The 22,116-nt window shown below is 34.9% G+C and overlaps 1 long non-coding RNA gene across 3 annotated transcripts in view; it reads right to left on the bottom strand.

The window, feature by feature from the left end:
• The window catches only part of LOC119871553, a 32,280-nt gene extending 11,946 nt beyond the window's left edge, over nt 1-20,334 (bottom strand). For 2 of the 3 annotated variants that reach the window (XR_005358526.1, XR_005358524.1), the window contains exons 1-4: nt 19,998-20,334; nt 8,712-8,891; nt 6,915-7,085; nt 79-161 (exon numbers count right to left, since the gene is read on the bottom strand). This is a non-coding gene — a long non-coding RNA (uncharacterized LOC119871553). The remainder of the gene's footprint in view (nt 1-78; nt 162-6,914; nt 7,086-8,711; nt 8,892-19,997) is intronic. The other variant, XR_005358525.1, reaches the window with a different exon arrangement.
• Between the last annotated feature and the right edge of the window lie 1,782 nt (nt 20,335-22,116).

The raw sequence follows: 22,116 nt of genomic DNA, 5'->3' as shown, positions 1-22,116 counted from the left end.
TAAATTTATATGTAATTACCTAATGGTTATCCAAAAAAATAGAAATCACTTTCTCCTTTCTAGGTTATATACTCCTACCTTTAACTTTTCTTTCAGTCATTCTCTTCATAGAGCACCACGTTCAGGCCTTATGATATGAGGCTTGTGCTTTCCTTAGGGTTCTGTCAATAAAAACAGATTAAGGTTTTATTAAAGGCATGAGCTGGAAAATACATACCAGTCCTTAGTCTAGTTAGAAGTTTAATTCAAGCCAATTCAAAGAGACATGGGCATGGAACACAGTGTTTGCACCATTTCTAGGCATGTTATATTTAAGGAGATCAATGTAAATAATTTCATGATCAGTTTATGCTGTGGGGAGATCCCTATCACATCTCAGAACTTTTTCCTCTTACCAAAACTTCTTACAAGGCATTGGAAGGCAATCCCTTTTCTGTGCATAGGGAAAAAATAGTGAGGGCTATATGTCACACCATTATACCTAGGTAGTTTTCTCCCCATTGTTTATCTTCCACCACAGCTAACTTCACCTTTTGTATCTTTTGTGCATTTCATCAACATTTTAACTCTAACTTTTAAAGGTTTGTTAGCAAGAATGTTTAGAAATCACGCTATATGATGGGTTGAACAAGTTTGAATTTTTTTTCTCTCTCTCTACTATGAAGCCTGAAAGCCACTGGACTTCAGCAAATCCATGTCTGTTTGAATCAACTAATATTCCAGCTATTGGAGAAGGTTTTATCTCAGAGCTGCCTCTGGAAAATTCCTGTGCTATATGTCATAAGCCAGGCTCTGGCCTCCTGTCTGAGACACTTTCCTGATGGGAAAGGCCACCCAAGATGGGACTATCCCTCAGGCTGAAAGAGATGGAGTCAGGTCAAGCCAATTTCCTAAACTGCCAATTTAAACAATGACATCATTTCACATGCCAAAAATCTATTTGTACATAATCAGGGAAAGATCAAAAAAAGAAACTATAATAAGGATAATTTCTAGTGAGTTTAAATCCATGCCTGACCATGTTTGTTTACATTATTTCTCTCTCTGTTAACTTTTAGAATGTTAGCTCTTTGAGGACAGAACAGAGCTTTTTAATATTAGGTACACATTCTGTCTTTATGTGACAGCTTAATAAATGTTTAACATATAATTAGGCCAAAATTGTCCTTATAGTTTAAAAAAAAGAAGTAGTCCCTCTTTTGGGTAGAATGGTCCCATTTAAAGAAGAAAAAAAAACTTTAATTTTTTTTTGAAATAATCATTGGTTTTAACTACGGTGTGTGTGTGTGTATGTGTGTGAAAACTAAATTTGTTAGTACAGATCAATTGAGTTCTCCTAAGTACTGATGTCATTATTTATACATAAATTGTTAATAAAATTATACAGAATATAATTATTAAAATTCGATATTTACAATAGTATTAGAAACAGCCTCAATCTGGGGAAAATATTTAGACATTTAACAATATACAGAAATATGTGAAAATAGGAAATTAGGCCCTTGTGAAGCAGAAGGTTTTGAAAAGAAGGGGAAGATCTAAAGAAGAGAAAGTTATCATAAAATTTTGGTAGTTACCAGGATAATTATATGAGTTTAAGAATTAGTTAATTATACTAACCTAGCAATAAATTCAGAGAAATTGTCAATCAGTGAAAATTCAATTACTTTCACCACTTTGTCTAAAATTTTCTTGATTTTTATCCTTTTTTTCCCCACTCTGAGTTTTTACTTTGAGTTTAATTCTGAAAGAAATTATTTCCCAATCTATCTCAAATTAGAAGCTCTGATCAAGAGACTAACTAATGCCTGAGGACATAACGCTGAAGAGCATAGTCAATATTAAGAGATAATATTGCCCGTAGACCCTGGGCCTTGAAACTTAGAAGACATTGCTGCAGTCGACTTCTAGCTATTGCCCTTTCCAGCAGGTGAAAGTCTGCAAGGTCAAGAGGATCTTTAATCTAGACCATTCTCTTAGTACCCCTGAACCTGGAGTTCCCTACCCTAAGGCACCACGCCCACCAGGGTCAGTGCACATCTCTTTAATAAGTCTCTCAAGGGCAGACTATTATCTATTATATTTATGTGCTTCTGTCTAAAAAGCATATTTTTGCAAGTGTACCACATAAAGTAGTATAATATTATTTGAAAATAGACTCTATTAAGGTACAGAAGCTTAATATAAACCCATGACTATTCAACAAAATATAAAATAAATCAATGGTGAATATAAAATGGAATCTTAAAATGTACATAAATAATTATAAAGAACCAAGAAAAGAGGAACATTGGACAAACTGCAGATGAGCAATTAGCACATGAGTTGCAAATGGTAGATTTAAAAGCAACAATCATACTGATAACTATTTTAACTATAAATTATATAAACATACCATTTTAAAAGGCAGAGATTATTATGCACAAAAATAGACCTATATGACATGTACAAGAAAATCAGATAGATGAAAGTAAAAAGAATGAAAAAAGATACACTATTTACTCAGAATATGTGTAAACATAAGAAAGCTGGAATGGCTTTATTAATATCAGACTAAGTAGATTTTGAAATAGGGAAAATTACCTCAGATAGATATAGCAAAAACTGACAGAATTTAAAGAACCTACCATCTCTGTCAGAAGACAGAGATGACCTGAACACTACTGTCAACCAACTTGATTTCTAAAGGAACTCAAAAAAGAATAATGCATGCTCCTTCAAGTTCATATGAAACTTTCACCCAGATATATGCTGAACCATTAAAGGTTAAGTAAACAAAAAGGACTGAATTTTTAATAATTTATAATTAATGTAGTTAGTAATTTTACGTATTTATTTTCTTCCAAGTTTTTACTTAAATTCCAGTTAGTTAACATATAGTGTTATATTAGTTTCAGGTATGGAATTCACTGATTCAGCACTTAACATATAATACCCAGTGCTCATCACAAGTACCCTCCTTAATCCCCATCACCTATTTCACCTATCCCCCTGCCCAGCTCCCTTCTAGTAACCATCAGTTTGTTCTCTATATTTAAGAGTCTGTTTCTTGCTTTTCCTGTTTTCCCCTCTATGTTCATCTGTTTTGTTTCTTAAATTCCACATATGAGTGAAACCATATGGTATTTGTCTTTCTTTGACTTCTTTCACTTAGCTTAATACACTTCAGTTCCATCTACATTGTTGCAAATGACAAGAGTAATTTGATGGCTGAGTAATATTCCATTGTATATATACATCACATTTTCTTTATCCATTCATCAATTGATGAACATTTGGGCTCTTTCCATAATTTGGCTGTTGTTGATAATGCTACTATAAACATAGAAGTGCATGTATTCCCTTTATATTAATATTTTTATATCCTTTGGATAAATACCTAAGTAGCACAATTGCTGGATCATAGAGTAATTCTATTTTTAACTTTTTGAGGAACTGCCATACTCTTTTCCAAAGTGGCTGCACCAATTTGCACTCCCACCAACAGGGTGAGAAAATTCCCCTTCCCCTGAATCCTCAGTAACATCCGTTGGTCCCTGTGTCATTAATTTTAGCTCTTCTGATTGGTGTGAGATGATATCTCATTGTAGTTTTGATTTGTATTTCCCTGATGGTCAGTGATGTTGGGCACTTTTTCATGTGTCTATTGGCCATTTGTACATCTTTGAAGAAATGTCTAGTCATATCTTCTGCCCATTTTTTAACTGGATTGTTTGTTTTTTGGGTGTTGAGTTTTATAAGTTCTTTTTGTATTTTGGATACTAACCCTTTATCAGATATGTCATTTGCAAATATCTTCTCCTTTTACTGCCTTTTGTAAATTGTATGGTAGTCTGCCTTTTAGTTTTGTTGATGTTTCCTCCGCTGTGCAGAAGCTTTTTATTTTGATGATGTCTCAATGGTTTATTTTTGTTTTTGTTTCCCTTGCCTCAGGAGACTCATCTAGAAAGAAGTTGCTATGGCCAAGGTCAAAGAAGTTACTGTCTACATTCTCCTCTAGGATTTTAATGGTTTCCCACCTCATATTTATATCTTTAATCCATTTTGAATTTATTTTTGTGTATGGTGTAAGAAAGTGGCCCAGTTTCATTCTTCTGCATGTGGCCGTCTAGTTTTCCCAACACTATTTGTTGAAGAGATTGTCATTTTTCCATTAGATACTCTTTCCTACTTTATCAAAGATTAATTGACCATATAGTTGTGGGCTCATTTCTGGGATTTCTTTTTTGTTCAGTTGTGCCTGGTTTTGTACCAGTACTATACTGTCTTGATCACTACAGCTTTATAATAATATAATTTGAAGTCCAGAATTGTGATGCCTTTAGCTTTGCTTTGCTTTCTTTTAAGATTGCTTTGGTTATCTGAGTCTTTTATGGTTCCACACAAATTTAGGATTGTTTGTTCTAGCTCTGTGAAAAATGCTATTGGTATGAATATAGGGGTTGCATTAAATGTGTAGATTGCTTTGGATAGCATAGATATTTTAACATATTTGTTCTTTCAATCCATGAGTATGGAATTTTTTCCCCATTTCTTTGTGTCCTCTTCAATTTCTTTCATCAGTGTTTTATAATTTTCAGAGTACAGGTCTTTTACAAACTCTTTAGTTCGGTGTATTCCTAAGTGTATTGTTTTTGGTGCAAGTGTAAATGGGATAGATTCCTTGATTTCTCTTTCTGCTGCTTCATTATTGGCGTATGGAAATACAACAGACTTCTATGCATCGGTTTTATATCCTGTCAGTTTGCTGAATTTAGGTATTATTTCTAACAGTTTTTTTGGTGGAGTCTTTCAGGTTTTCTACAGAGTATTGTGTCATCAGCAAATAATGAAAGTTTGATTTCTTCCTTGATGATTTGTGTGCCTTTTATTTCTTTTTGTTATCTAATTGCTGCAGCTAAGACTTCTAGTACTTTGTTACACAGTCACGATGAGAGTGGACATCCCTGTCTTGTCCTGACTATAGAGGAAAAGCTCTCAGTTTTTCCTTTTTGAGGATGATATTAGCTGTGGCTTTTTCATATATGGCCTTTATTATCTTGGGGCATGCTCCTTCTAACTCTACTTTGATGAGGGTTTTTGTCACAAATAGATGTTATACTTGGTCAAATGCTTTTTCTGAATCTATTGAAAGGATTGTATGGTTCTAATCCTTCATTAATGTGGTATATCACATTGATTAATTTGCAAATATTGACCCACCCTTGGATCCAAAGTATAAATCCTACTTGATTGTGGTGAATGAGTCTTATAATGTACTGTTGAAGTTGATTTGATAGCATTTTATTGAGAATTTTTGTGTTTATGTTCATCAGGGATATTGACTTGTGGTTTTCTTTTTTAGTGCAGTCTTTGTCTCATTTTGGTATCAGGATAACGTTGACCTCATAGAATGAATTTGGAAGCTTTCCTTCCATTTCTATTTTTTGGAATAGTTTGAGAGGAATAGATATAAGCTGCTCTTTAATTGTTTGGTAGAATTTACTCATGAAGCCATCTGGCTCTGGACTTTTGTTGATTGGGAGATTTTTGGTTCAAATTTTCTATTTCTTTCTGTTTTGGTGTTTATATATTTCTAAGAATTTATTCATTTCTGCAATATTGTCCAATCTGTTGGCATGTAGTTTATTATAATATTCTCTTGTAATTGTATTTCTGTGGTGTTGGTTTTGATTTCTCCTCTTTCATTTGTGACTTTTTTTATTTGGGTCATTTGTCTTTTCTTTTTGAGAAGTTTGGCTGAAGGTTTGTCAATGTTATTTTCAAAGAACCAGCTCCTGGTTTCGTTGATCTGTTCCATTATTTTTTAGTTTCTATATCATTTATTTCAGCTTTAACTTTTATTATTTCCCTTCCTCTGCTGGCTTTAGGCTTTTTTTTCTAGCTTCTTTAGGTGCAAGGTTACGTTGTTTATTTGAGATTTTTCTTGCTTCTTGAAGTAGGCCTGTATTGCTATATTCTTCCCTCTTATGGCTTTTGCTGCATCTCAAAGATTTTGAACTGCTGTGTTTTCATTTTCATTTGTTTCCATGTATTTTTAAATTTCTTCTTTGATTTCCTGGTTGAACCATTCATTGTTCAGTAGTGTATTTATGGTCTTTCCAAAGTTTTTCTTGTTGTTGACTTCAAGTTTTATAGTGTTATGATTGGAAAATATGCATAGTATGATATTAATCTTTTTGTACCTGATGAGGCCTGATTTGTGACTTAGTATGTTACCTAGTATGTTCCATATGTATTTGAAGAGAATGTGTATTCTGCTTCTTTAGGATGGAATGTTATGAATATATATGTTGAGTCCATGTGGTCCAGTGTGTCATTCAAAGCCATTGTTTCCTTGTTGACTTTCTGCTTAGATGATCTATTAATATAAGTGGGGTGTCCCCACTATTATTGTATTATTATCAGTTAGTTCCTTTATGTTTATTCTTAATTGTTTTATATATTTGAGTGCTCCCATGTTGGGGGCATAAATATTTATAATTATTAGATCCTCTTGTTGGATCATCCCTTTTATTATGATATAGTGCCCTTCTTCATTTCTTGTTATAGTCTTTGGTTTAAGATCTAGTTTGTCTAATATAGGTATTGTTACTCTGGCATTAATATAGTTAGTAATTTTAATTTTATGACCAAAAGTAAATTAAACTAGATATCAATACTGAAAGTTATTCTATATGTTGGCAAATTGAACACCAATAGAAAATAAATTTATTAAAAAAATAATTGAAAGTGTTTTTAATTCCCAAATATTTATAAATAATACAATACATTTAGAATAAAAAAATTACAAAATACTTTGAACTGAATGATAACAAAAAATAGCATCAAAACTCATATTATGAAGTTAAAGTGGTGTTTTGAAGAAAGTTAAATGCTTATACTAAAAAGGAAGAAATGTGACAAATAGTTACCTCAGTTTCTACTTTAAAACCTAGAAAAAGTGATGCCTGGGTGGCTCAGTGATTGAGTGTCTGCCTTTGGCCCAAGGTGTGGTCCCAGAGTCCCAGGATCAAGTCCAACATTGGGCTTCCTGCGAGGAGCCTGCTTCCCCCTCTGCCTATGTCTCTGCCTTCTCTCTGTGTCTCTCAGGAATAAATAAATAAAATCTTTTTAAAAATAAAGTAAAATAAAATAAAAAACTAGAAAAAGAAGAGCAAATAAAACCCAAAGTAAAGAGAAGAAAGTAAGTGATAAAGCTAATATTGGAAATCAATAAAATAGAAAATGTACATATAGTAGAGAAAAATAACTGTAACCAAAAATAGCTTCTGTGAAAAGCTTAATGAAATTGGTAAAACTCTGGAAATGTTGATCAAGAAGAATAAGACACAAATTATGAATGTTAGGAATAAGTGCTCCTATGGACATTAAGAGGATAGTAAGGAGGAGCACCTGAGTAGCTCAGTCAGTTTAGCATCTAACTCTTAGTTTTGGCTCAGATAATGATCTCAGGGTCAAAGAATTGAGCTCTACATTCAGGCTCTGTGCTCAGTAGATAGTCTGCTTGAGATTCTCTCCCTCTCTCTCCTCCATCCAGCTTTTTTTTTTCTGAAATAAATAAATGAATCTTTAAAAATAAAATGGAGGATAGTAAGGGAATATCATGAAAAATAGTATACAAATAAATTAAACATAGGTGAAATGCACAAATTACTTGCAAAACACAAATTAACAAAACATACATAAGAAGAAATAACAAATCTGAATAACTCTATTTAAGTTAAAGAAGTTGAATTTGTAATCTGAAATATCTGAACAATGCATCCAGTCCTGGATGACTTTACATAATTCTGCTAGACATTTAAGGAAGAAATAATACCAATCTATCACAAACTCTTTTAGAAAATAAGGAAATAAATGAATATTTTCTGCTTCATTTAATGAGACCAGCATCACCTGATAAAAAGTAACCAGAAAAAAAAGAAAGGAAATAAAACTATAAACCAATACCTCTCATGAACATCAATGCAACAATCCTCAAAAATGTTTTATGTGAAGTTAAAGGCAGGCATGGGATTAATTCAGAAACTGAAATTTGGTTTAGCTTTTCATTAACATAAGTGTAATTAACTATTCTATCAGAATAAAGATAAAAATATGATTATCCAAATAGATATAGAAAAAAAGCATTCAATACAATTCAATACCCAATGATGATTAGGTAGAAATAGTAGGGAATTTTCTCAATTTATAGTGTCTGCAACAAAATTACACACCTAACATTAGGCTTACTAGTAAAAAATTAAAAGACCTTCCATCTCCTAAAATCAGAAAAGTGGCAAATATAATTATGTTCATCATATCTATTAAACATTGTAATAAATGCAGCCTATGTAATAAGATAAGAATAAGGAAAAAATATATAATTTGAAACAAAAAAAGTAAAACTGTCTTTGTTTTCAGATAATAGGATCATGTATACAGAAAATTTTAATGAATCTAGAAAACAAAGCTTTTATAACTAATGAATGCATTTAGAAAGATTGCAGTTTATAGCACTGACACAAAAAAATGTACTATGTACTAGCAAAAAAGACTATGTACTAGCAATAAACATTTAAAAATTAAAAGCAATATGACTCACAATATCATCAAAAAACCTCAAAATCTTCAGAGAAAAACGTTTAAAAATATGTGCATGTTATGTATACTGAAAGCTACGAAACATTGCTGAGAGAAATTACACATAAAGAAATGTAGAGACATACCATGTTTCTGTATTGGATGATCCCATACTGTTAAACTGTCATCTTCACAAATTGGTCTCTGGTTTCAATGGTAAGCTAATTAACATTCCAGAAGGCTTTTTTTTTTTTTTTGTAGAAATTGACAAGTCGACTCTTAAACCTATATGGTCATGCAAAGGATCTAAAATAGCCAAAATTATTCTGAATAAAGGAAAAAAGAGAATTTACTATAAAGCTATAGCAATTAAGACTGTGATATTGGCATAAGGACTATACACATACACACACACACACACACACAGAATAATAGTAATAATAATAATAATAATGTGTGTGTGTGTGTGTGTACCCAGAAATAGACCCACCTATACTTGAGCCAATACCAAATTGATTTGGGGGTTTTCTGAGTTAGGCTGTATATTATAACCAGCCCATCTTTAATGTGTTCCCCAGACATTACCAATTTTCTTGAGTTTAGTCCATGGTAGAGTCTTTAAAAAATATAATAAGAAAAATAAACACTTGCTCCATATTTTTTACCAACAACATTCTCTAACAATATACTCATTAACATTTCTCCCTAGAAACACAAATATAACAGGGGAAAAAATGCAGAGTTTGGAGAACATTCCATTTTTGTGGAAGCAAAGTGTTGGAGGTCCAAGTCATGTGTTTTGTACTGACACTTTGCTCTGAATTGCACCTAAAATGCCAATGAGAAAGTGGTGAACTTTATACATTCTGTGGGTCACTCTGTCAGTCTGTCAGCCTCATGAGCTTTGATATGATTTCCTTCAGTGTTTGCAATCCATTCAGTTAGGTCTGTTTTCACTTTCCCATTGGCAGTTTTCTATCCTGAGTCACATTGACCTCTGTCTGCCCTGAAATAAGGAGGGGGCCAGCTTGGCTGTTTGGGCGCCTGCTGTGAACATGTGGAGAGGAAGTAGTGACATACTTCAGAAGGCCCAGTTTGCAATGTTCCTAAAGTATTTCCTATATGCAAGAGGTCACCCACCAATATCTTTGCATTCTGTCTTCCTTAGGCCATCATTTTATCTTACTATTAGAAAGAGTACAAAGAAATGTTCCTGTGTAGAGCCTGAATCATCAGCAGGTTTTGTGACACTTTCTTAGGCTTTTAGAGTATACGTTCAGGAAAAGAGTTCATAGCATGGCATTTGACCAAATTCTTTATGCTATAGATCTAATGACCAGTTCCACTATGTTCTATAAAATATCAATATCTCATTATCTTATATATTTGTCCCTCCCTCTGGCCACACCCTCTGAATAATTTAGCTAGGTCACCAGCTGTTCTAAACCTCTATGCTGTCAAACCTCCATGGCTTAAATAAACAAAGGCCTTTTTTTCCCCTTTAAAAAATGAGTTTTGGGTGGGGGGTAACAGAGTGTTAAAGTTAGTTAAATCATTAAACTTATTTGTCTCTTTATTCATACCGTTTGAAGAAAGAAAAGGGAGTTGGTTCATCTTAGGATTTGAATTCACAAAATCACAACTATTCTCATCTTTAACAAATGATTCCCAAGCAAAATTCTGCCTTCTTTTGAAGGCTCATACTTTTGCACAGAGGCCAGCCAACAAGCAGCTGACTAGGAGGGAGATTTCCAAAAGAGCAATCTCTGCCCAGCTCACAGGAAACAGCCTGTGAAGTGTTTCCAGACCAAGACTTCCAAAGAAGATCTTTGCCAGCTAGTTGTGGTCCTCTGGTGTTCAGGATTCTCAAGGTCTCTCCCTCACAGCTGCCTAAATGCACAATGGAACTTCTGAATATTCCAGGGGCAGGTTTAAGCATACACAAGATGGGGTATGGAAGAGAAAAAAGGAGAAAAGGGGAAAACATAAAACAATGTAAAAGCAGAGAAAATTCCAGATTAACTGGAAAGTGTTGCATAGTTGTGAACAGTTTACAATGGGAACTGTAAATAAAGCATATTAGCTTTATATAAAAGCATAAAGCAACATTAGCTGTATTTGAGACACTTTAGGTGACAAATGGAGCATAAGTCAGGGAGCCTGAAGGTTAATCTTGCAATGCAATGTAGGCTGGAGTCTTCAGATGGAGGTTGTATTTTTATGGGTCTGAGGTAAACATCAAAGGGAAATAATACGGATAAAAGAAGCATTATAGAAAAAAGAATTCAAAGTGCTTAGGAGTTCATTTAGATATGGAGTTTGAAAGGAATGATTCAAAACAGATTTAAGTACTGGACAAACCCAACAGACAATGCTGGTTTAACTGGACTCTCTTCTTCTTTAGGTTTTGAAATATATAAATGAAAGTTTGTAAATATTTGCTGAGAAACCGTATAAGTTTAACTGAGTTTCTACCAAATTAGTATCATCTAATGTAGACTATTATGCAATAATATTATATGATAGTTAACATTTTCTAAGAATTTTTTGTTGTAAAAATATTAGTACCATTGTAGAAAGGGGGATAAGGACTATAGAGTTTTCCATTCTTGAATCAGCTGATATTTCTAATTCATTTACTATTGCTTTTCCCATTAATCTGCATATGTACTTATTCCTCCCATTATCCAGTTTAGATCCTGTAACCATTACTATAATCATTACTCTTTATACACTCTTAATGTATACACTCTTAATTCTGCTGTTGTCTCCCATTGTCATACTCACAAACCCCAATCTTAGTTAAATCCAACTGTCTGCAGTCTCTGCCTGTGGATGAACAGTTAGTTTGGGATGACTGGAGGAAAACACAAAACCATGCTACAGTTCCCAAGTACTTGATGGCAATACTACAGATTCCCCTACTCAGTTCATTTCTTACTCTCCAAGATCACTTTTTATATCTTCTCTTCTCCAACCTCCAAATTCCTTCTCCTCCAAATCACTCTGATGCCTGTTCTTCTCTTTTCACTAATAAAATCGAGGTAAGCAGAATAGGCCTTGCTCATGTTTTTACTACCAATTATAAAACTCTCTGCCTCTATTCTGGTGCATTCACCATCCCTCCTACTACAGTGGATGAATTGTCCATGCTTGAATCTATGGCTCATATATTACTTGTACACTTGATGTTATTCTTCTATCAAGGACTTTGCTCCTGGAGTTATTCCTTCTTGCCTCCATACTATTGCTTTTTTCTCTATATTACACTACTCTCAACAGCATAGACATGCTGTACTGTATCTCATATTTAACAAAGCAAACAAAAGTCAGTGTAGACAAATAAAACAAAAAACTCAGAAAGCTTAACCCCATCTGTCCTTTCAGCTACTGTCCTACTTTTCTATTTCGCTGTCTGAGCTACAAGAACTGGTTGTTTATTCTTTGTTTTTAATTTCTCACTTCAAATCTCGACTCATTTTAATTAGAACTTTATTTTCAATAGAAATCTCATTTTTCAGGATCAATAAAAAAAATGAACACCGTGTTGCAGAACCCAATGGTTTAGTCCCAGTCATCTTAATTGAATTCTTAGTAGCATTTAATAAAATTGATCATTACTTTGGGAACATGTCTTAAAATGGTTTCCTCCCTTGATTTCTGGAATACTATACTGCATCCCTACCTTCCTAACTGCACTATCTTTTCTGTGGGATCCTATTGGCTTAGTGCTTCTAATACTCAGTCATCAGAAATCTCGATCTGAACTCTCTACCTGGTAATCTCATCTAGCTCCCTGCTACCCAGATTACTCCCACATTTCTATCCCTAGCTGATCACTCCTGTGAGTCTTGGTCTAAGATATGTAACTGACTATGTGACATCTCCATTTGAATGGATATTGAACACCTTCACCTTAACATTTTCAAAAACAAATTCTCTTTATTTCATCTCCCCAAGCATGTTTTTCCCATTTTCCTCATCCCCGGAAATAATTCTGCATTTACCCTGCTGCTCAGACCCAAAATTTGGGATTCAGCCTTTCTCTCACACCTAACTTGTCAGCAAATCCTGCCAATATATCCTAATCCATTTTCTCTTACCATCTCTATAATTACCTCTAGAAGTCAGTTTTTCATTGAGCTGTAAGCAAAATATTCTAAGGAGTTCTGGCTGATTGTAAGATGTTATATTTTTCTAATTTTCTTTGGAAGACTGTATATATCTATTTATTTTAGTCTCATTTCTGTTTTGGAGTTAAATGATATCTCCAAAGGGTATCACAAGTGAAAATTTAAATTTTAAAACAATTAAGAGCACATTTTAGCTAATTAGGGCTTTTAGTTGTCAGGAGGAGGTTAAAAAAGCTTCCCCACCACACGTTAAGGACCCAAATCAATCTATGGAATGACCAATGCTCATGAGTATTTTAGTGCTTAGTAATTAATAATGTTTGGTAGCAAAATGGTCATAAGCCACATGGTGAGAGATTCATATGCCAAGTGCCAGAGGTTCTAGTTCTGTTTTTGCCAAGAAGGCAAGTCACTTAACCTCTGTATGTTTTTTCTTCTCTGCACTGGGTACAGCAACTGCCCTTTATTACACAGAGCTGTTGTGCAGATAGAAGATGAACATGTGTAGAAATAGGAAAGAAAGAAAGGAGGATATTTTAGAAAAGGAAAGAAGACATTTTAAAACCTCAATTTCCTGAAGCACAGCTAGCAGTTGCCAGCTATTTATTTATTTACATTATTTTTTACTTCTTTCTTTTTAAAAAATTTACAATAAATATGAAAAACTATATTAGAATGAAATAAACTTAAGTTGAAAAAGAAATCTTCAATCAAAAAAAAAAAAGAAATCTTCAATCATTTAGTAGTCTTTCTGCATTCTACTTCATGGTATCAATACTAATACTAATTTTACATTCACAGAGCATTTCTGCTTTAGGCCAGGTACTGTGCTGAGTGTTTTTACAAAACTTCTTGTGGCAAGTGAGAAATATATTTCTTTGAAAGCACCTTTAGTTATAACATTTATGTTGTCAAAGAGACTCTCCTAACAACAATGAAAATTGATGCCCAGCATGATATTTATAGATATTTTTAACAGCAAAGGGTTGAAGCAAAATGGACTAATTGGTGAACTCTTGGTTAAAAGAAAAAACTAATATATATATATATAAAATCGTGCCCTAAGAATTCTGGTTAGTTGAGATTCAGGAGATTTTAGTTTTACATCTGCATTAGTCCGTATAGATAATCTGGAAATTTCCAGACCATGAAGTACTCTTAGCTGAGGGTGTGTTATTATTGATGTTTCACAGGCTTTTTTATCACATTTAAACATTGTGATTTAATTAATTGGCCAGCATTCAGATTACAGCATCATTGAATAGATGTCTCATCCAATGCCTCTGATAGCCTGCTGGACTTCCTTCTAGCCTGGAGAGAGAGATGCCTTTGAATCCAGTGTTAACTCTCAATGCAGTCAGTTGTAACCCAGGTTGTAGACTAACACAAGGTAAAGAGAATGTGTATTTTTCTTTCTCTACTAGGTAAGAAAAATCTAGAACTTTAGAACTTTACTAAGTTCAAATCCCAGTCTGCCATTAACTGTGTAACTTTATATTCCCTATGCCTCAGTTTCTTTATCTGTAAAAATAAGTGTTATAATAGTTTCTCCATCATGGGTTGTTATAAGAATTAAATTAGTTAATATTTGCAAACCCTTTCTGGGAGATGAATGCCACATAGTACATACCACATTATAATTATAATCATCATCACTATTACAGCATTCAAACCATGATAGACTGCACAGTATGCTTGTTCTAGAACTGAATTCAGGAGAAACTTTACCCATGGAACTTACATATGGATGTGGTTAGAGGCTGTTGTAGCCCTGATTGCATCTCAGGAACTGTTTTTACTGCTTTGATGTTCCCCACTTGTCACTGTTTTGGTGTTGCTGCTACTGATCTTTGCTGGAGGGCTATTCATGGGCAACAGAACCCATCTCTCCTAGGTGACCTGAGAGTTACATGCCTCTCTCTTGGAATGGCCTATATCCAGTGACTGACAGATACAAGGCTATAAAATTCCAACCCCCTTGTTTCTAGGCAGAACAAACTGATATAATTTATGTTTCAGATCTCCACGTAGAATCAGGCTGAAACTAGATTATATCTGCAATCAACTCCTTGCTAATTTGCTTGCTTTACTTGGCTAGCCTGCCTCACTCCCATGTAGGATTTTCCTGAGCATATTCTCTCAGTAAATCACTTGAACACAATCCTCATCTCACATTCTTCTTCTAAGGAACCCAACCTACAAGAATAGATAACTTGATAGACACTATTTTTATTTGCGATTTTGTGTAAGATCTTTTATTGAAATGTAAAATCTAGTATTAATTCTTAATAAAATGTGTAGTTGTGATACTAGCTTCTTTTTTTTTTTTTTTTTAAGATTTTATTTATTTATTCATGAGAGACACAAAGAGGCAGAGGGAGAAGCAGGCTCCATGCAGGGAGCCCAACGTGGGACTCGATCCCGAATCTCCAAGATCACACCCCAGGCTGTGGGCAGCACTAAACCGCTAAGCCACCAGGGCTGCCCACTAGCTTCTTTTTAATTCTCATAGTTATCTCAAACATGGTTATATTTATTTCCCCCCTTATTGTTGAATTTAAAACTTTTTTCAAATATGTAAAACAGTAACATGTCTCAAAATCCCAAACCAGGTAAAAATGAATATTTGAAGAAGTTACATTTACTTCTTTATCTTTCCATTTCATTTCCATATAGTTCATGTGGATACCCAATTTCACTGATGTCTTGTTTAACCTTTTTTTAAAACCAGTTTCCTATTTTTTTAATTTGGTTTTGGCCTTGCATCTATTTGTTGAGTTCTTAATTTTAGTTATCATATTTTAAATTTTCAGTGTTTCAATGGATATTTTTCAAGATTTTAGATAGAAGATTCTACGTCTTGGCTGAAATTTTTCATCTTCACCTTTATTTTCTTGAATATATTAATCATAAAGTCCCTACATAATAACTTAAAATCTGGATTTCCTGTAGATCTTTTCCCTAGTTTTCATTCATTTAGTCTTGTCATTTGGTATGCCCAAAGTGATGAAAGACATCAAATCAGAGATTCAAGAAACACTAATAAACTCTGAGTAGTATAAATAAACAGAAAATCACAGTTAAGCACATCAGTGTCAAGCTGCTGAAAAACAAAGAAGTTTTGATTGAATGCAGGACCTTGCTTATTTTTAAAAAATCATTTAACAATCAGATTCTTTTTCTAAAGAGAATTTACTAAAGAGAATTTTTCTTAGGAGATGTTGTTTCTGGCATGTAGTTTACCTAGAGGCAATTTAGCATGATCCAATCAGGGACTAAGGGGCCCCAAGGCCCTATGTCAGGTTTTTTGCTTTTTTTTTTTTTTTTTTTTTTTTTTAGGGCTGATCTCTTTCTGGTTGGCTCGTTCTTAGAACCTAGTCTTCTGGGGTTTCAAATGAAATCCTTGAATGTTTACCAAAGTTCCATCGTGGCAAGATTTGAACTCTAACACTGCATCACTAAAACTAAGACTGCCAAAGACTCTACTCAGTTTTTCAATCTCTCATCCTTGGGAGAAAAAAGCGGTCAAATACTTTGGTTAACCTCTTGGTGCTTCCTTCTATATAATATTTTGACTCCTTAAGTCTTGATAGTAGTAGTAGTTCTCTAATGCCTTCACACATTAAAAAAAAAAAAAAAAAAAAGACTGTGCCCACTTTTTCTAGCTATTCTCCCCAGGAAGGTTAGTCTTGCATAAGATAGTCCACCAAGACCATAATGAGAACCCTTTAGATACAATATTTTCATGATATGAATTATTTCTAGATTTAATATTATACTCAATATTATTCCAATTAATATTGCACTAAGAATTTTATTTTCTTTATTTTTTATTTTATTGTGGGAGAATCAAAGGAAGTGTTACAACATGATACTGGGAATCATCTAGACTAAACATCTGAGAATTGATATGAAAAAATTTTTAAAGGGGACAGTAACAAATTTGGGATGGGGTATATCTAATCCTGCCATAGCTTAAAAATTAAAAAATAATTAGATGAAGTTAGGAAAGTTGAAGCAGTTTGATACTAGAGATTGAATAGGTAGATTAATGGACAGAAGAGAATCCAGAAATAAATCTAAAATAAACATAGAAATTCTAATCATATGTATTTCTCTGTATATTTTCTGTTCTGTTTCTCTGGAGAACCCTAACTAATATGGATTTTGTTATCAGGAAGTGGCATGCTTCATGTAAAAATGTGGAAGTGGCTTTGGAACTGGGTAACCTCAAAGAGTTTGAGCTATACGTTAGGGGAAAAAAACCTTCATTGTCTTGAAGAGACTGTTGGGAGAAATATGAATGATAAGGGTGCTTTTGGTGAAGTCTCCGATGGAAATGAGGAATATGTTAGGGGAGTAAAGGGAGTCTTTGTTGTAGGGTGGCAAAAAACTCGCTGAATTCTGTTCTAATGTTTTGTGGTAGGTCGAACTTGTAAGTGATTAAAACGGATATTTAACGGGCAAGATTTGTAAGCCAATCTTGAAGATGCTGCCTACTTTCTCCTTGCTGTTTATATTAAAATTGAGAGAAGAGAAGTAATTTGAGAAAGGAATTGTTATGCAAAATGTAACCAAAACTTGCCCCTACATTCTTAAGAATCTCAGTGTATTTCCCTTGAACGTCCAGAGGTTGGACAAATCATGGGAAGGGAACAGGCCAGCTCCACAATTTGAGAAGCGGCAGGACAGGGGCTATGATGCATTCAGGAGAAGGGTATATCCTCCACTTTGTCGTCACTGCTGGTCCATACCCTGTGCTCAATTGAATTCCTTCCATTGTAGGTGCTTTAGGCAACACTGTCTTTTTCCATTGAAACTTCTGTCTTGTCCCATCTGGAATTCCCGGAACTCTCTGCCCCTTGTCTTTGTCATGGAACAGGCAGTTCAGAGTGCTAAGAGCAGGGCTGTGGACTGCAAACTAGGTTGGTAAGCAGGAGTGTATCATGAAGTCTCCAGGAATGATAAAGGGATTAGGGGCTCAACAAAGGGTTAGGGCAGGGAGCGGGGTAAGGGCCCCTGTGGAAAGGTAGGCTCACCCCTGCAATTACCAGCACTCCTGAAGGCCTGACCCCAGCCACAGAAGACAGGGGCTGTCTTGGGTCAGGTGAACTCATCTAGAGCAGAGGTGTGCACCTGTCCAGATCCCCCCCAAATTCTTCCTGACCTAGGTTTCCTCAAGAGATGTTTCCTTTTCACTGACCAGGAGAATTTGAGTACCCAATACAAATAGGTGTGCATGAAAGGATGCACACCTATTTTCTTTCCAGGTAAACTTTTCCTCTAACCCAACCAGCAGGAAATGGGATCTTGAGTTATGATGCCAGGACCCATCACCCTGAGCCTGGGCCCTGGGAAGCTGCTGTGCTGACAGGAGCATGGGTGGAGAGGGGAGAGAAAGAGTCTGCTGTGTATCCTACTGGCAATAACTCAGGAGAGCCCTGCTGTGTGAGTCAGTACTGGTGGCTAGTGTGGCCTGCCCATCTACCACTGGACACTAAATAGCAAAGGTTTTGACTTTAGTGGTTTTGTGCTTAATTTTTCTTGACAATTTCTCTTGACAAACCCTTAACATGATAGCATAGTGACTCCACAGGTTGTTCTTGTAGTAAACAGAAAATAAATAGAAATTTCTATCCCCCCTCCCATTCCCCTAATATGGAACTGGAACCTGAAGAATCTAATTACCACTACTACTTTAGGTTCTTCTACCTTGATGCATACTGAGGCACCAGCAGTTTCATTGACCACTATTTTTGTACCTCAGTGCAAGTGTCAACACAGTCAAGAAGGTAAATGACCTTTTAGTATTATCATGAAAATAGTTTTGACCTAAATGAGTCCTGGAGAGCCCCTGAAGTGTGAGGGACCACATTCTGTGAACTGCGACACTAGAATGCCAATTAAAACTAGGTAGTAGACACAACTATACCACACTGTCTAAAAAGAAGTATTCAAAAGTAAATAGCAGACCATGTATTTGATTAAATAAGTAGAAAATTATACCACATTCAAAGCTTCTTAACTTTCATGAACACCTGAAAATGCACACAGTTGCAAAATTTGTATATAGACTCCTTGAAATGATCTGCGGATCCCAGGTTAAAAGCCTGTCAGTGGGTACTGTGCATTATTCTTTAACATTTTTGTTGTCTCTCTCAATGCCATTTCAACTTATCCCACTCTGCCTCTGTCTAAAATTTCAAATCCCAGTGTTTTGTAAAGGCTGCTAAAAACACTTGCAACTCCTTTTGTTGAATCAGCTTTACCCAAGGAGGTTCAGATTTCTTTTGTGTTCTCCCACTTTTCTCCCTCCCTTTTACTTAGCCATGATGCTATCTTTCTTTACTGTCGTAAATTATTGAAAAGAGTAATTCCCCACTGCCACAAATCATTACAATGCCTCTTGCCAACATTTAACACTAATCCTTAAATTTCATTTCTTTCAGTTACTTACCATTTCATCTCAATACCTAAATCTACTCCATCAGGGTTAAAACTAGCAAACAACAAGTCTACATTTAGCCTCAGGCATAACTGTAAGTCAAGAAAATGCATTTTTCTAAAAAAAAAAGTCAGTAATAGCATAAGGCATAAGCATGTGCATAAGAAAGTATTAGAGAAAGTATATGCATGAAAGTTCATGGCCATGCATCATGCCAATAAGTAACATATTTCTTCTTTAAAATAAAGTTGATCTTTATAAATATTGGGCAGCTATTTGGGTTCTGTCTACAATGCTACATTATTTATTCTCTACTGTTTTCTTAAAACAGAAAACATCTTAAAAAGAAAGAAAACAAAGCAAACATACTTGCCTTTTTATTTTCCAGAAGTCTGGTGTTATAATCCAATTTAATAAGAATTTATTAGATACCTACTAGACCCAAGATCTATGCTAGGTTTTATATGAAATGAATAAAAGATGATTCCTGCTATCTCAGTGCATACAATTTAGAAAAGAATATATGTAAAAAAAAAAGTAAGTAACCTGAAATATGATAAATTCTAATAAAAGTGTAAAGTCCTTAGAAACATAAAGAGTACGATTAATTCTGTTTGGGGCATCACTAAAAAATTCATGGAGAAAATGGAATTTGAGCAAGACCTTGAAAATTGTATAAAATCACAGGTGATAGAGATAGGGAGGAAATTCTAGGTGAAAGTAATAGATATAGGGAAAGTGTTGGAATGTTTCAGGAATGAAGAGTCTTTCAGTTAAGAGCATTAGGTAAGGAAAAAATCAGAGAGTGAGGGGTGTTCTTGAGGGGAAGCCCTCCTCATCTGGCCTTGTCTTACCTTCTCAGCCTTATCTCCTATTGTGCTTCTCCTTGCTCTCTCACGTCAGCTACTTGGGTCCTCTTTCAGGTCCTTGAAATCAAAATGCACCTCCCGCCTTTGCCCACACTCTTTGCTATGTATCCTTGCCAAGATAAATCTTACCTGTTGTGCAGAACTTAGCTCACTTCCTATCCTTTTTTTTTTTTTTTTTTTACTTCCTATCCTTAAGGAAGTCTTTCCTGATTCATCTGACTAGGTTAAATCCCTATTTTATACTCACTCATGGTATGCTGTCATTCTCCTTTATAATACTTAACTTTTAAAATGAATTTTATAAGTATGTATGGTATTTTTATTAATGTCTGTCTTTTGCCAGACTAAGAGTTCCAAGAAGAAGGAATGGTGACCGCTTGTGTTTACCCTTTTATGTTGAGGTCGTAGCACAGTACCTGGCAGATTGCAAACAAAATGAATACTTACTGAATGAGTGATGAATGAAGGTGGAAACAAATTAATAATACACAAAAAAAGGAAGATAGCTACAGCAACACAGTTTGCCAACCAAAAAGATATGAATAGAAAAAACAATTCTAAAAAGTTGCTTTTGAGTTGTGAATTCAACTAAGTGTTTTTCAAGTGTTTACAACTGGTTTCCAGTGTTCCCTTGAAAAATTCGTATTTTGCAATTTTGAAACCTTGCTATGATGCAAGGAATTTGGATCAAAAAAATAATTGGTACCCTTGGGGAATAAAACTCTGTGGCATAATTTTAAGGTTTCACTTATTTTGAAGCAAGTTTAGAATCTCCTGATTTACAAGAATACACAGGTCAAGCCTTTCTCACCTACTGCAAAAGAGCACAGGGCAGGCACACCCTGGATGCTGAATATTTGTCAGCTGGAAACAAATGTAGCCAAAAAACTAGGTCCTTTGTCCACAAAATCACTTCTTGTTCTGCACTGTAAATGAGTCATTTAAGTGATGACAGGGTGAATAATCACAAAGCTTAGTTCATTTCTTATCAGAGAAAAAAATGACAAATTTGAAAAATGAACAGAATAATATTTGGTGTTTCAATAATAAGAGTTTCATTTGACCAAATTTCCCATAGATTCTAGAACATTCAGTGATAGGGGAATTATTTCTAAGGAAAGCAGAAATTGTAGCCTTGTTTTATTAATATTAATGGTACCAGAATAATCCATTGCATCTCCCCAGACAAGCCAATTCCTCTTTTTCTATTCATCCTTCCTGTGTCTCTAGACTTTTAACCCAGCACACCCATACCACAAGCCTCAGGCTTATATAACAACCTACAGTAAACATGTGCTCCCCAGCTCAGAGATTTCCTAGTTTGCAAACTCATTGTAATGTGGCCAGGCATGGCCAATAGGGTCTACAAACACTCCCTCCCTTTCTTTTTGTCTTCCTAGTTGAGCCCCTCGACAACTCTTAATTCGTGACCTGCTTGAATTTTTACCCAACCATTTTGTCACCGTCAGATTGGGTAACATTGCCTCTCAGCTATGTGCTCCCTGTCCCCCATCATGAAGTGCAGAACTGCATGCAGCCCAAGCCTGAAGACCAGGCTTGTGCAACCAGAAAGATATTGCTCTGACCCAATATTCCAATTTGCCTTGGTGTAATCCAAGACCTAGAAAAATATGATTAAGAGTGTCCTGGTTGGTCTATGCCATGGCCATGCCACCTAAGAAGAAAGAAGGAACAGAAAGGCACTCCAGCTCTTAAGAATCACTTGATTATGGAAGCCAAGAATGCAAAAGAAACAGCTGGGAACATCCAAGGGCTGCTCTTCCACAATTTTAGGAAAGAAATGTTTTGAAAATGTGTATCAAAGCAAGCATAATTACCCATTTAGTGCACCTAGGTCCCACCCATTCATTTAGAGACTTATCAGTGGCACTGAACTGTGGTTATAAATGTGAATAGCCTGGATCTTTTCGAATTATACATGACTGGGCCCACCCAGAGAAATGAACCTAATTCTCTGAGGGTGGGGGTAAGTATATATATTTTGAAAAAAGTTCCCAGGCGATCTGGATGCCATCCCTGCTTAAATACTAGACTTGAATAAACCAGAGATATTGAATATTAATGTAATGCTTAGCTGGTCTCA

Source organism: Canis lupus, chromosome 4, assembly GCF_011100685.1.
Source record: "Canis lupus familiaris isolate Mischka breed German Shepherd chromosome 4, alternate assembly UU_Cfam_GSD_1.0, whole genome shotgun sequence".
Lineage (NCBI taxonomy): Eukaryota > Metazoa > Chordata > Mammalia > Carnivora > Canidae > Canis > Canis lupus.
Note: the sequence above shows the minus strand (reverse complement) of the source record. Positions and strands in the feature narration are given on the sequence as shown.